This window comes from Choloepus didactylus, chromosome 1 (genome assembly GCF_015220235.1).
Source record: "Choloepus didactylus isolate mChoDid1 chromosome 1, mChoDid1.pri, whole genome shotgun sequence".
NCBI classification, from domain to species: domain Eukaryota; kingdom Metazoa; phylum Chordata; class Mammalia; order Pilosa; family Megalonychidae; genus Choloepus; species Choloepus didactylus.
The window spans coordinates 250,287,221-250,303,017 of record NC_051307.1 but is presented as its reverse complement, the minus strand read 5'-3'; the positions used below and the strand labels follow the sequence as shown (position 1 = coordinate 250,303,017).

General features: G+C 36.3%; 1 long non-coding RNA gene across 2 annotated transcripts in view; it reads right to left on the bottom strand.

The window, feature by feature from the left end:
- Positions 1 to 14,776, bottom strand: part of LOC119529398 — a 226,502-nt gene extending 211,726 nt beyond the window's left edge. For both annotated transcript variants that reach the window (XR_005215857.1, XR_005215859.1), the window contains exons 1-2: positions 13,988 to 14,776; positions 7,457 to 7,537 (exon numbers count right to left, since the gene is read on the bottom strand). This is a non-coding gene — a long non-coding RNA (uncharacterized LOC119529398). The remainder of the gene's footprint in view (positions 1 to 7,456; positions 7,538 to 13,987) is intronic.
- Positions 14,777 to 15,797: the final 1,021 nt, after the last annotated feature.

The following is a 15,797-nucleotide window of genomic DNA, read 5'->3' as shown; positions in this document are numbered from 1 at the left end:
TTTCTTCCACAAGGCAGGAGGGAGAGTCAGAGAAGGTAGAGAGGCAAAAGAAAGAGGAAAAAAAATGACAGCTAGGAAGTAGCAAAAGGAAAAGTAACCTTAAATCAAAGTAGAGTAAAGAGTCAGACAACACCACCAATGTCAAGTGTCTCACACCCCTCCCCTATGTCCTCCTGTAATCTGCATTTACCTTGGTATATTGCCTTTGTTACATTAAACGAAGCATAATGCAATGATTCTGTTAGTTACAGTCTCTAGATTACGTTGATTGCATCCCTCTCCCAATGCCTCCCCATTTTTAACACCTTGCAAGGTTGACATTTCCTTGTTCTCCCTCATAAAAAAAAACATATTTGTACATTTTATCACAATTGTTGAACACTCTAGATTTCACCAAGTTACACAGTCCCATTCTTTATCTTTCCTCCTTTCTTCTGGTGTCTCACATGCTCCCAACCTTCCTCTCTCAACCGTATTCATAGTTATATTTGTTCAGTGTACTTACATTGTCGTGCTACCATCTCCCAAAATTGTGTTCCAAACCACACACTCCTGTCTTCTCCTATCACTCTGTAGTGCTCCCTTTAGTATTTCCTGTAGGGCAGGTGTCTTGTTCACAAAGTCTCTCATCATCTGTTTGTCAGAAAATATTTTGAGCTCTCCCTCATATTTGAAGGACAGCTTTGCTGGAAATAGGATTCCTGGTTGGTGGTTTTTCTCTTTCAGTATCTTAAATATATCACACCACTTCCTTCTTGCCTCCTTCTGCTGAGAGATACTCATATAGTCTTATTAAGCTTCCTTTGTATGTGATGGATTGCTTTTCTCTTGCTGCTTTCAGGATTCTCTCTTTGTCTTTGACATTTGATAATCTGATTATTAAGTGTCTTGGTGTAGGACTACTTAGATCTATTCTGTTTGGAGTACGCTGCACTTCTTGGATCTGTAATTTTATGTCTTTCATAAGAGATGGGAAATTTTCATTGATTATTTCCTCTATTATTGCCTCTGTCCCTTTTCCCTTCTCTTCTCCTTCTGGGACACCAATGATACGTACATTCTTGTACTTTCTTTCATCTTTAAGTTCCCGGAGATGTTGCTCATATTTTTTCATTCTTTTCTCCATCTGCTCCTTTGCGTGTAGGCTTTCAGGTGTTTTGTTCTCCAGTTCTTGAGTGTTTTCTTCTGTCTCTTGAGATCTGCTGTTGTATGTTTCCATTGTGCCTTTTGTCTCTTGTGCTGTGCCTTTCATTTCCATAGATTTTACTAGTTGTTTTTCTGAACTTTCGATTTCTGCCTTATGTATGCCCAGTGTTTTCTTTACAGCCTCTATCTCTTTTGCGAAATATTCTCTAAACTTTTTGAAATGATTTAGCATTAGTTGTTTAAATTCCTGTATCTCAGCTGAAGTGTACGTTAGTTCCTTTGACTGGGCCATAGCTTCATTTGTCTTAGTGTAGATTGTAGTTTTCTGTTGTCTAGGCATCTGACCTCCTAGGCCACCCCAATCAGGTTTTCCCAGATGAGAACAGGCTCAGGTCACAGAAGGAGGAAATATTCAGTATCTGGTTTCCCTGATGGTTTTTCTTAGAGGATTGCTACACTTGTGCTTTTCTGCCTGGCAGGTACACCTGTCAGCCTGTCACTGGCTGGTGTAGGAGGGTGTGGCCTGTGGCTCTCCTCCCCCAGGCTTTGGGGTCTGGTTCCAGAAAGGGGGGCAGTAGAGCTGGGCCCCTCCCTTTCCTCTTGGGAAGCTATGCCCCCTCCAGAGAGGTCATCTGAATATCAATAAGTTCTTCATTTCTCTGACTGCTGATCAAAGTGTTTTGATTTTAAAATGGCTGAGGCTGTCTTTACTGCAAAGCGCTGTAGGCTGAAAATGGCTGCAGTTTTCTCCACAGAGAGAGAAAGGGACAGAAAAGCTCCCAGGTTCACCCGTCAGCCAGAGATAGCACCTGATCCTCTGGGCTCTCTGTCCTGAAACAGATATGTCCCCTGACTCTCCCAAGGTCAGTTGTCACCAAAAGCCTCTGTCTGCTTGTTGAGGATTTGCTGTCTGTATTGAGCAGTTAACATTAAAACTCCCTGTTGGAGCTGGGCTGAGAGAGTGCTGCTCTCTAGCACCGTGAGGCTTCCATGAGGGAGGGGCTCTCGGCTCTCAGCTCTCAGCGCAGGTCTGCAGTTTCACTTACAGATTTTATGCTGTGATCTCAGGCATTCCTCCCAATTGAGGTTGGTGGATGATGAGTAGACAGTCATGTTTGTCTCCCCACAGTTATTCCAGGTTATTTACTAGTTTTTTAGTCATTTATTAATTGTTCCAGGGGCGACTAACAGTCTTTCACACCTCTCTATGCCGCCATCAAAGCTCCTCTTGCTATTCATTTTTAACAATAGCACATTATTTGTGTGCTTTGGAAGCCAACACTATCCAGGATTCTAGAATTTATCTTCTATCCCAAGTGGTTATTTTGGGCTTATTATGAGAGGTCTGAAATACTTTGGACCCCTAGCTTACAATCTATTGGGCGGGTTGACCAGAATGTTGGCTGAGGGATAAAGTAATCCTAACCGCCAGTTCCACCCCTATTATTCCATGTTCATTTCCCTGAGGTTCATTTTATTCACTGGCTTCATTCTACCAATCTGCTGTGTAATAATTTTCCCACCTTTCTGTTTTAATTTGCACCCCCTACCTTGCCCTAAACTGTCCAATCACAGGCAGGATTGTGCCCTCTTTCACTTTGGTCTAGATTAGAGCTTTGTCTCAGGGGAGGAAGGTCTGTCCTAATGATTTAGGGATGACCTGGAGGACTGCCAGGGTTTGATGCATCTGCTAGGCTCAAGCGTGCCTCTTCCTCTGAATGCTAATGCTTTAGCTCAGAATATAAATTTGAATTTTCAGTTTCTTTAAATAAATTGAAAATGACATTTCAAACAAAACATGAGGAACCACAGGATTGGGGATGCCTGATTCCTTTGAGCAATCCTGTGGAGTGGTCTGCCCAACCCTTTCTAATTGGAGTTAGATAAATTAAATGGAAAGACTTTGGAAATGAATTTGATCTGGGTAATGTAAGATGCACAACCATTTCTCCACTTTGTATATAGTAAGGCTGAAATGATAGTGATAACCTTAGAAGAACAGGGGATCAAAGGAGGAAAATAAAGATTGAGTGAGGAGGCTAAAGATGAGTGAGATTTGTGCAAGTAATGACTCTATGATATAAGGATAGTACGGCTAGCAGCTAAGTTGCAGATATTTAGAGCATCTGGAGCCAAAGCAAGTGGTAGGGAAAGAATTGTGGTTGCTTTTCCATTTCCCCATCTCACCTTATTGGAAGAGACATGATATTTTTTCCTTCACTAGGGAACTCAGAGGGTAAATCTTGATTATTCTGAATCTAGTAGGTTATCCCCATTTTATTTGGTGGTGATTAGTGCCATAAGAACAGTCTAGAAATAGTGGATGGCTCAATTAAACAGAACCTTGCAAGTGACATCTGTGAATGGTAATACTCACTTTTATGAGGTAAGTTTTGTTAGACCTGCTGTTCTCCACATATCAAAGTCATACCAATGATTCATCATTGCCTTCCAGACCTGACTCAAATGTGACCTTTTCTATGTCTTTTACATTCTCTTTTCCCCCAAGGCTGAATAATTTCTCCATATTCTATAACCCATTTGTGGTTGACTAAATAAAGATCCCAAAAGATGTCCATGCCCTAAACCCCAGAATTTGTATTTTACCTTAAATGGAAAAAGGGACTTTACAGATGTGATTAAGTTAAAGATTTTGAGCAGGGGAAATTCTGGATTATCTGGATGAGCCCAATGTAATCACAAGGTCCTTATAAAAGGGAGGAAAGGCATCACAGTGAATAGTAGGTGTTGTAACAAAGGAAGCATGAGGTTGGAGCCATGCAAGGAAAAGCCATGAGACCAGGAGTGCAGGCTGCCCCTAGAAGCTGAAAAAGGCAAGGAAATAGATTGTGACTTGAAGCCCCCAGAAAGAATGCAGCCCTGCCAACACCTTGATTTTAGAATTCTGACCTCCATAACCATAAGAGAATAAAATTTGTGTTTTAAGCTACTGAATTTGTAGGTAATTTGTTATAGCAGCAGTAAGAAACTAAAATTGCTATTAGTTTATAATTTAATTTAAATTTTAATTAGTAAACTATAAATAATTTTATTTATGTTCATGTTACACATTATCATAATTACTTGCTTACATGAATGAATCCCCATTTTGTGATTGTTTGGTGTGTCTTCTCTCTAGTAATTCAAGGAAATCTCTATTTTAACACTATTTGAATACCAGCTAAAAGAATAGAGACTTCAGTGAAAACACACAAAAAGGAATACAGTCTTTGCAAAAATAGTTTGGGAAAAAAAAAATCACTAAACAAATAGATTACTGTTGAGAATTCATAAATAGACCCCCAGATCTACAGTCGACTGATTTTTGATAAGGCCTCCAAATCCACTGAACTGGAACAGAATAGTTTCTTCAACAAATTGGGCTGGGAAAACTGGATATCCATATGCAAAAGAATGAAAGAGGACTCCTACCTCACACCCTACACAAAAATTAACTCAAAGTGGATCAAAGACCTCAATATTAGAGACAGTACCATAAAACTCCTAGAGGATGATGTAGGGAAACGTCCTCAAGACCTGGTATTAAGAAGTTGCTTCTTAGATCTTACACCCAAAGCATATGGGATGAAAGAAAAAATAGATAAATGGGAACTCCTCAAACTTAAAAGCATCTGTACCTCAAAGGAATTTGTCAAAAAGGTAAAGAGGCAGTAAACTCAAGGGGAAAAAATATTTGGAAACCATGTATCTGATAAGAGACTGATATCTTGCATATATAAAGAAATCCCACAACTCAATGCCAATAGTACAAATAGCCCAATTATAAAATGGGCAAAAGATATGAAAAGACATTCCTTTGAAGAGGAAATACAAATGGCTAAAAAATACATGAAAAAATGCTCATCTTCACTAGCTATTAGGGAGATGCAAATCTAGACCACAATGAGATATCCTCTCACACCAGTTAGAATTGCTGCCATTAAACAAACAGGAATCTACAAATGCTGGAGAGGATGTGGAGAAAATGGAACTCTTATTCATTGCTGGTGGGACTGTATAATGGTACAGACACTCTGGAGGACAGTTTGACAGTTGCTCAGAAAACTAGATATCAAGTTACCCTATGATCCAGCAATTTCACTTCTTGGTATATACCCAGAAGATCTGAAAGCAGTGACACCAACAGATATTTGCACACTGATGTTCATAGTGGCATTGTTCACAATTGCCAAGAGATGGAAACAATCCATATGTCCTTCAACAGATAAACAAAATGTGGTATATACACACAACAGAATGCTACACAGCAGTGAGTAGGAAGGAGGTCATGAAACATATGACAACATGGATGAAACTTGAAGACCTAATGCTGAGTGAAATAAGCCAGACACAAAAGGAGAGATATCATATGTTACCACTAATGTGAGCTCCATGAAAAATGTAAAATAAGTGTTTTACAATGTAGAATATAGGGGACCTAGAGAGTGTCAGAACCTAGTGAAGGGAGAACAATAATGTCATATGTACAGATATGATAATGTGAGTGATCTTAATGGTATGGGTATGGTTATGAGTGACTATGGTTTGTTAATGGGATTATAAGCATCAGCCACACATTGAAGGTGAACATGTCCGTAAATGGTTGTTTAAAGGCAAGTAACCTACAGAGTAGTACCACAAATCTAAATAAGTGTTAGCATGATACCCTTATAAGGTATGACACTGCTGCAGATTAACAACAGACTGGCATGGAAAAACTACCCATTATGTATTAACAACTATATTTAATAGGAATATCTTACCAATGCTACACTAATACTAGGGATGAATAATTAGCAGCTGATAAGAGGTCTGGGATGTATTATGTTATAATTGTTTAAAGTTGAGAGTGATGATGATTGTACAATTAAGTGAAGATAATGTAAGAAACTGACCTTTTATTTTGGGATAAAATATATATTAAGTCAAGTTAGGAACCCACTACTTAATAAATCAAGCCCTTGACTTGAGGCTTCCTCTTGTGAAACTTAGGGTTGTAAATGGGAGGCTGAGCCCTCCTACAATTATGCTTAAGAGGTGCCTCCAGGAAACCTTTTTGTTGCTCAGATGTAGCCTTTCTGTCTCTAAGCCACACTCAGCAAATAAATTCATTAACAGCCCCCCACCCCCCACAAGGGCATGACTCCCAGGGGAATGAATCTACCTGGTGATATGGGACATAATTCCCAGGAATGAGCCTGGCCTTGGCAGCAAGGGATTGAAAATGCCTACTTGACCAAAGTGGGGGAGGAGGGAGGGAAGGTAACAAGCTGAGGTCACAGAGGCTGAGAGATCCCAAATAGAGTCGAGAGGCTATCCTGGAGGTTTCTCTTATGCAAACTCCAGCTAGAAATCACAATTAGCCATAGCATGCTATGCTCTCATCGGAAGTAGTCTCCAAATACCTAGGTCCCTACCTGATATTCTGTCAAAGATAACACTCACTAGGTGTTATCTTTCAGAAACTTAAATCCACCAGAGTGTTCCTGTACCAGACAATTCCTAAAGCCCAGATGCAGCTCCCTTTCCCATACTGTCAACATCCCCTTTTAATATGAACAAGATAGGTGCTCACTGCCTCGATATGCCTTAAGATGGAGAAAGAATAAGTGAGAGGAAGGAATAGCAACAAGATAAGATTGAACAAAGGTCTATGAATACTGAAACTTTATATAGTTTTATATATATATATATATATATATGTATGTATTTTTGGATGCTGCGGTGTTGGAATGGCTGGAAGGAGGTAAATGACGTGGTGGAACTGTAGCCTACAGCATTCCTTGGGATTTCTTCTATAGCTGCTCATTGAATTGCACCTTGAAGGTCTTCACCTTTCTGTATATACCTTGTATTGCATAAAGAAATAACTGAAATTGTGGAACTGTAACCCGTAAGAATTTTTGAAATTACCTATGTGACTGCTTGTTGAGCTGTACATCAAGAGATGACACCTTTCTGTATGTATGTTATATTTTACAATAATGGAAATGGCTGAAGTTGTGGAACTGTGACCCATGACATTTTTTGAGATTTGCTCTCTAACTACTTGTGAAATCGTACATTGAAATTTATCACTGTTAGGTATATATCTTAAAGTTCACAATAAAAAAAATGGAAAGAAAAAAACAAATAGATTACTATAACCTTCAATAATTAGAAAAAATAAAAACAGCAAACCCTGGGGGTAGGGGAGAATCTGATTTAGAGAGTTGACACATTATTCAATTGTCTAGATTTCAACAATGTATTTATATGTTACCACAAAAAGATTATTAAAAAAAAAAAAAAAGCTGATTTAATCATATACCTAGTTTTTTCCTCAGGATGTCTCTACTTGTTACTCCTGTGATGCCCCTGCCTTGGGATCCCACTCAGCCTGAACAGGAAGCTTAAATAATGAGAAAGTACAAAATTAAAGGAAAGGATAACATTAAAAGAAAAGTTTGCATTTTTTCAATTGTATCTGTGACAGATCCTCTTTCAAATTGTTCTTATTTAATAATTAATCAAAATATAGTTCCATTTGGGGCAAGAAAGTTAGAAAAGGTAGAAATCCCAAGTGCTCTGATTAACAATTGTTTCCTGATAAAAATGTACTTGAATGATTCAAGTAGGGGAAGGGAAATTAGTTATTTTTGTTGAAATCATTATTCCCGATTTTGCTTTTCAGACACATAACCTAGTGTATTGGCATATGACTGAGAAGTAGTATTTTACTCTAAATTAAAAAATCTTTTGAGATCCCTATTCAATTCCATATTAAATTACATGATAAATTATAACTATATAGAGTATTCATATGTTCCAACTTTTAAAATAAGAAGTGAAGAAAGATAAACCTAAGGTTTTTATTTTTAAAATTTAGGTTTAAAAAGTTCTACTAAAAGAGAGAAAGCCCAAATTATCAAAGCTTTCCCAGTGGCCACAAATATCACATGACAAATTAGTCCTACACACTGTGCTTGAAAACACAGAATGAAAAGAAAATGGACACAACAAAGTAATTCAGATTTTAACACAACAGTGAAAGACTATACAATTAATATTCAAATACAGTCCTTCCTATCCAGTAACATCAAATGGGGTACTCTTCAAATTTCTATTGAAGTATGACCTTCTAGTTGTCATCTCTCTATCATTGATAATAAACATAAAATGGATTTGAGAATTAAAGTTCAAAGTGTGAAAAACTAGACATTAGTAACAATTATTTTCCTTCTATGTTAGGTTCCTTAATTAAACTTTAATTTTAAGTTTGAAGGGTACTGTTTGTTTCTTCAGTTTACTGTTAAGTAAGTATCCAATCCATGTCCACCACATACATACTGGCTAGGTTTGTTGGGTAACTTCAGGTTTCTCATTTGTAAAATTGAAACGGGAATTTTTTATCACAAGGCTTATAGGTTATTGTAAGCATTACTGTGATGATGAATATAAAAAACTTGACCCTGTATCCAACATGTTGTATGTATCCAATAACAGTTTCAACATCATTATTTACTGAAGAAAAATTATGTATTTTAAAATTAGCCTCTTATAATACCAGATTTATGAATCAATAAGGTGAATATTTGAAAAATGTTAAAATACTGTTATTTAGATAAAAAATATTTTTTAACCATTACCTAAAATTACAATTAAATTAATAGAGTAAGAATTTACTTAAACAGCCGAAGAATTAAAACACCTGCCTTACCAAATACTTGCCAGGAAGTTCCCGGGTAGTACTTACAAAAAATCTTCACGTCTGTTTATAAAAATTTCAAAATCCTATCTTACTTCTCTATTAAGTGTTTTCCTTTTTCTATATTTTAATGCTGATAAGTATTATTTTTATTTTAATAAAAATAAATGAAGATTTTTGTATCATTAAATTTTTTAATAATGAGGACAAATATTTATTTGGCATTACTGGAAAGGAATGAATATGATCAACAGAATCATTCCCAAAAGAAGATTATTTCTGGCCCCTTAAATCATGAGTACTACAAGTAGCAACATCAGGTAGGAAGACAATGTGTAGTATATAACCAGGTTTTCCTGGATTCCTAAAAATTAATAATTTTAGAAAGTGACCCACTATAAAATGGACTAGTATTGTATTTATGGTTTTGCAGAGGAGTGGTAGAGACAAGGATTAAAGCAAAGTATAGTACATTTGATCTGATGCTACAGGAAATGGAATCCCCTTTATTTTGATGCCTATGAAGCCACATTTCTTTCTTGTCTTTGAATCATTTGTCTTTGTGCAAAAACTTTCACTTTTAGGATTATAGAAAAAATATAATTGTTCTGTGAGGTAACAGGCCCTTTGAACAAAGCATATACAAAATTTAGACAAGGGACTTCTGAGAAGAAAGGCACATTTTCTAAATGAAGTCTTTTCTGTTAACACCACCCTAAGGAATGCTGCAGATTTGAGCTCTGCTTTATAGATCCTGTAGATAATATCGTTATGTTCAAAGGGGAAATATTAGACATTATATTAGCTACAAATTCAGTTTGCCCCCCAATAGTTTCCCATTTACACAAATATCGCAAGTATCATAGAGAAATAAAGGTCTTATGATTGGCAATCTGTGTGGCTACTTCGTGCTAACAGAGAATATGAATATTGACCATTGCTATGAAAAAATTCCCCAATAAACACTTGAGAAGACAGACCTAGTTATCACTCACAAGATTGTAGGAACTCGTAGGTCTAGGGTCACGAATTAGTGAACAGAATGGTTCGCTATCCATGGCCCACATGGGGTTCTCCATGTTCCCCCACATTTATGCTATTGATGAGAATCTATTTTTGCCTTCTAAAGATAAAAGTTAGACATATTTAATGTTCTACTTTACCCACTATAAAATATATAAAACACACATAAAAGTAGAGAGAATATTATAATAAACACCAATGATGTTGTCACATAGGTACAAGAGATGTTGAAAATGTCATTTCAATATTTCTATAGAAATAAAATCTAATACAAATTGATGATTTCCCCTTTCCATCCAACGGCATTTCCCTTCCACCTTGCCCAAGGTAATTACAATCAATAATCAATAATTTTCATCCATGTTTTATAGGTTTACTCTAAAAATGTATAATCGTAAGTACTAAAGAAGATGCACTTTATACACTTATTTTTAAATATTTGAATTACTCACTTATCATGAAAGGAGAAATACAGAAATAAAAACAAATAAAATTCATAATTAGAAAGCATAAGGTAATACTCCTTAATTTTCTAGATTTTAAAGCAGTCATTTGGCTCTATTTTCTGGATACTTGCCATATTACTTTATTTCTAATTTCATGACCACTATCGAATTACCCTATAATTAAACAAGTCAAATTAGCCAAGAATTGACAATTAAAGGGTTTAGATGTCAAATGCTAGGCATATACTCTTGAAAAGAACCATCTTTAAGTGTCACCAAAAATTTATGCTTGCCATAAGATGTTTATGTGTTTGCAAAGGGAAACTGCTTGCCTCCCACTCAGCAATTCGTCCAAAAATACCTTTCTGAAGCATTTACTAAAACAGATACATGAAAGAATAAACTATTCTAAGATTTATTTTTCTTCCTTCAAGTTGCAGAGACTGGAGATGTGATTATGCTGGAAGAGATGAGGAAAACATGGAGCAAAGGGTCACTTACACCTTTCTCTCTCTCTTCAGGAATTTTACAAGAAGCAGGGATTACAGAGGCAATAATAAGCAAATGGATAAATAATAGCTATACATTTTATGATCCACTGGTCAATACACAACTTCTAGTTAAGAAATCCAGTCCTAAGTTTGATGCCAATATGCATTAATGTAATAATTAACAAGTTTTAGACTATGAAAAGTTTTAAACTATGAAAATGCAACGGGCTTTTAAAATGTCATTTTCATCGTAGAATGTCATCAAGTTGCCAAGAATGCATTGTTCCTGGGTTATTTCTAGCACCCCTGTATGATTTTCACTTCATTTAGATAATTTCTACATAAGTAATTCATTTTATAAAGTGTTTTATTGAAAGCTTTAAAAATTTGCTCTTTCATATGCCCAATCAGGGAGGGATGGTCAGGTTCTTTGACAACTGAGTTATATATAAAACCCTTAGATACTGTAACACATGTGATTATAACTGTACAAAAATAAATACAATTAAGTTGAAGTTACTTTATCATAATCTGTTATAATTGGTGAAAGCAATATTATTTTTTACAGGGCAATTAAATTGCAGATATTTAAAAGTAATTAAAGTGGCTCCTTCTCAAACATAGGGACATTTGTATCTCACTATCTTGCATATGATAAAGGACAAAAATACACACAAGATGATACTACTACTTCATGGATGAGCTTAGAACTATAATTCTGACCACACTAAGACTCAATTTCCTTATCTGTAAAATGAAATGATTCAACTAAAGGATTTATAAACTCACTCCCAAGTTTTGTGTTTTGGGAACCCTAATTCTTGGTTTATACTTATTCGGATTCACTCACTTATCCAACCAATAAACCGTCCTCCCATCCATCATAAATAACTTTGGGGTATTACTACATGTCAGGTACAATGCGAGGAGAATAGAATATTGAACCATACAAAGATTTCCCTTTCTCCCTGGAAGGTATTGTCATGAGAAAACAGACTGTCAGCTCTACTCTTGATTTGTATTCATTCATTCTTTTTCCCACAGCATCAGAACCATTTATTCTACCGACAATCTAACACATCAGCAAAGTGAAAATATCTTTTGTTATTCACATTGGAGGTTGGACACTGTCCACTTCTAACACCTGTTTCTGACTGAGAAAAAAATTTGGAATGATTTCCTAAGAGATTTTTCAAAAGTCTCTGCAGAAAAGGAAATAATTTTTATGTCACGGGTATAATATGATTCAATAACTCTCACTGAGGTTCCACCATGAACCTTCCATTACTTATTGTTCCTATCTTAATATCACTCCACTGGTTCCATGGATTCCTGACTCTCAGCCTGTGTGACCACAGAGAACTCTTCATTGTATACATCTGTACTTAATTATCTTTGATACTCTTCCTTGCCTGATTTTGTTTTATTTTACACTTGCTCCCCTTTGTTTTAGAATCTGTAACAACTTTGCCCCATATTTCCAGGTACTGTCTGACTCTCAGGTGCTGTAACTGATCCCACTGTTTCTGCTCCAACCAAGGGTGCTCCAAACAATAAAGAACCCTGCCCTCTTAGCTTAATTTTCTTCCTTTTATTCCATCCAATCAGCAAAGCTCTGCAATCTACCAGAGATACCATTATTAATGTTTGAACTTTTAATCCCAATCCTTTATTGTAGCAATATAAAGATGCCAAAGTGAAAAATATCCTGTGAAATTATTCAGATAACTCACTCACAGACTATTAAGAATGAGGTCGTTTTAGGCCTAGAGTGTCCAGTCATTATTAATAATGATCAGGTTGGATGGTGTTCAACTCCCCATTCCATTTCATGGGAGGATGAAGATGTATCAAATAGCCATCATGTCCAGAACCAAAAACATTACAAGCCCTTTAAGCTAGTGTGCCATCAACAGGGTTATTTTGAACTTAGTTGTTAAAAGCCAGAAAAGTCGATTTCTGAATCTGGCAGAGTCGTATGTGTGACTTAATTTAATAAGAAATTAAAGCCCTTATGATAATTAAAAGTCTTAAGATCAAGACAATGGGTCTCTATTAAAAATTAAATATTCTAAGCTAAACGATTATACAGCAATAAAATTTGTGAATATATTATTAGATTCTCAAATTTCAGAGATTAACCGTAGCTTTCTATCTGTTGTTTTCTTACATTTGGATCCTATTTGTGTTTTGATCTGTACATAATAATCAACTAAAAATCATCTTAAAAGATTTTTCAAAGGTCTCTCCAGAAAAGGAAATAATTTTTACGTCACAGGTGTAATATGATTCAGTAATTCTCACTGAAAATTTCATTTACCTGGAGCTTTATCTAATTTCACATTTTACATTTTTAAATAGTTCTACAGACACTTTTTATGAATAGCTTAACATTTATTCCATCCAAATATTTTATTTAAAATTATCACAAAAATACCTAAATATTTGCATCTTTTTATATACATTTCTCTCTTCATCATTAATAAAAAATAGCTACCTTATATTAAGTGCTTAATATATGTCAGAGGATTTTTCTCTTACCTCAATTAATAGTAACAAACAGTCTACAGGAAAGGAAACCAAATTAGAAGAAGAATTTGCCCCCATAACATAGTATGTATGTAGTAGAGACTTGATTTCAATTCATTTCTGTCTAACCCTAAAAAGTTTTTTCCTGGCCGAATGAAAAACACAACAAAACAGAATAAAACAAATAAACAATGCTCTATATAATATTTTCTAATAACAAAGCACTGAATGCCCACTATTGTTTATCTGCCCCATTTAATTTGAGCCAAACTCATTTGACTATAATACTTTGTTTGTTGTTGCTGTTGTTGCCCTAATACCTAACAATATCACAAATAATTATTTTTTTTACTCCCCTGATAATTTGGAAAGGTTAAACAAGATTAAAGCAATTGTCATTATCTGTGTTGTTACTTTTGGGGAAGCTGCTATAAACAAAGTAATTCACTCTACTCTCCAATATTAAGTTGAGAGAGTAAAATATTTGAGTAAAACCTCAAAATATTCACAGTATAAAGCTAGTTTCAAAGAAAATTTTTTTTTTCAAAAATGTATGTGTATTTAGAAAGCAAAACGTTTCCTATTGATTACTGTTTCAGTTTGCTAAACTGCTATGATAAATAACTCACAATATGTTGGCTTAAACAGGTTATTTTTTGACTCACGGTTTTGAAGGTAGGAGAAGCCCAAAGTTGAGGTGTCAGGAAGGTGACACTATCTTCCCAAAGTCTGTAACATTCAGCTGTTTGCTGCTGGCAATCCGTGGGTTTTGTTGGCGATGTCCAAGTTTTTCTTCCATGTTTAACTTCTGGCTTCTGACTCCTCCCGGTGGTTTTCTCTCACTGTGCCTTAATTCCTTCTGCTTACAAAGGCATGCGGTGATACGAATTAAGACCCAACCTCATTCAGCTGGGCCACAACTTAACTGAAAATAACATTGTCAAGAGATCTATTTACAATGGGTTTGCGACCTCAGGAATGAGAATTAAGATTAAGAGCATGTCTAAATTGGGGTACATAATTCAATCCACCACAATTACCTTAGTTCTAACTTTTCTCCAGCATCTCTGGGCTAATTTTACAGTAATTGGACAGCAATTACACATTGCTGAGTCTGAAACTGTGAAGGGTCTGAGATGTACACAAGTTAGCTTGCTACTGGCATGCATAACAGTGGGTTAAATGCAAAGTACTCACAAGGGTTTGAGAGAGAAGTATCAAAGCATTTTCCTTCTGGAGAAAGATTTCAGACGGAGTTCTGAAAAACAAAGTAATTAAAGCAATCCTCCCCTACATCTCTCGGGGGTGTCTAAGGTGTTCCTTTCCCAGGTGCCTGGGTTTTTTGCTCTTTCTCCACTATCACAATATTAGTCAGTCCCTTTTAGTAGCTGTAACTTCATTTTTTTATTTTTCAACCATTCACTACTTGTAAACAGACCTTTCATCTAGGAGAGTCAGATGCAAAAGGGATAAAAGCATTTTCATACAACTTAACCAGAATTTAGTACAAATCCAGAAGCCATCTTTCAACCAGGCTTCTACCCATACAGTGTGCCATACAGGCTGCCCTGGGATTGCTGTTAAGATAAAGGAGAATGGCATGTAATGCCCAGGAATGGTTAGAGTGAAGTTTTCAAATTTTCAAAATATGTCAAACCTCCCCGCCTCCAACCCCCCCCACCCCCCTTTCCTCCTGATCATTACCCAGAGAAAAGCCTGGAGAAGATAATCTCGTATGTGGACAGCTGCATCTAATTATTAAACTGCCTTATTAAAATGTGTGGACAAGGAAAAGGTTAGGGAAGTAGAGTCAGACTATTAGTTCATTACTGAGTAGCTTTCGCCATAAAAAGCAGGCGCTGCCAATCTGCAAGTAGTCTGGAAAGCCAAACGTGTGGCAAAAATTAGCTTCAAAGGAAACATTAGCTATTAACTTCAGGTCAGTATGGCGGAGTTAAGAGTTCAGTAACTGGGAAAAGTCAATGGTGGTGAAAACAACAGAAGTAGTCAATTTGCCAGTAGGGAATAGGGACCACGTGTCCTCTCCCAACTTGAGGCAACTGGGTCAACTTTTGGTGGGAGGCAGGAATCATGAACTTTGTGCAGTGGTGGCCTCCACATAAGAAACATAAGTTCCTTTCCTCCGTGCCCAGCCTAGGATGCTGGGTGTTGCCTTGTCCAGTATGGTGATGTATGCATACAACAATCATGACAAACAGAGCAGCTCTCGCTCAGTCAGTCGACTGATGCCAATCAGGCTCATCAAAGAATGGTATCTTTTACATTCATGGAGCTTCATTTCCTGACACACATGTAACTGTATTATAGTTGTCCTTTACAACTTAGAGCAACATGAATCCACTTGGAAAGCTTGAAAAGTTTACTGTAGCCTGTGAACAGACAACCTTGCTAAAGCCCAGCTGAGCCTCAGCAAAACAAGACAATGGAACACTTTCTCCCTTTCCTTTCTTCATT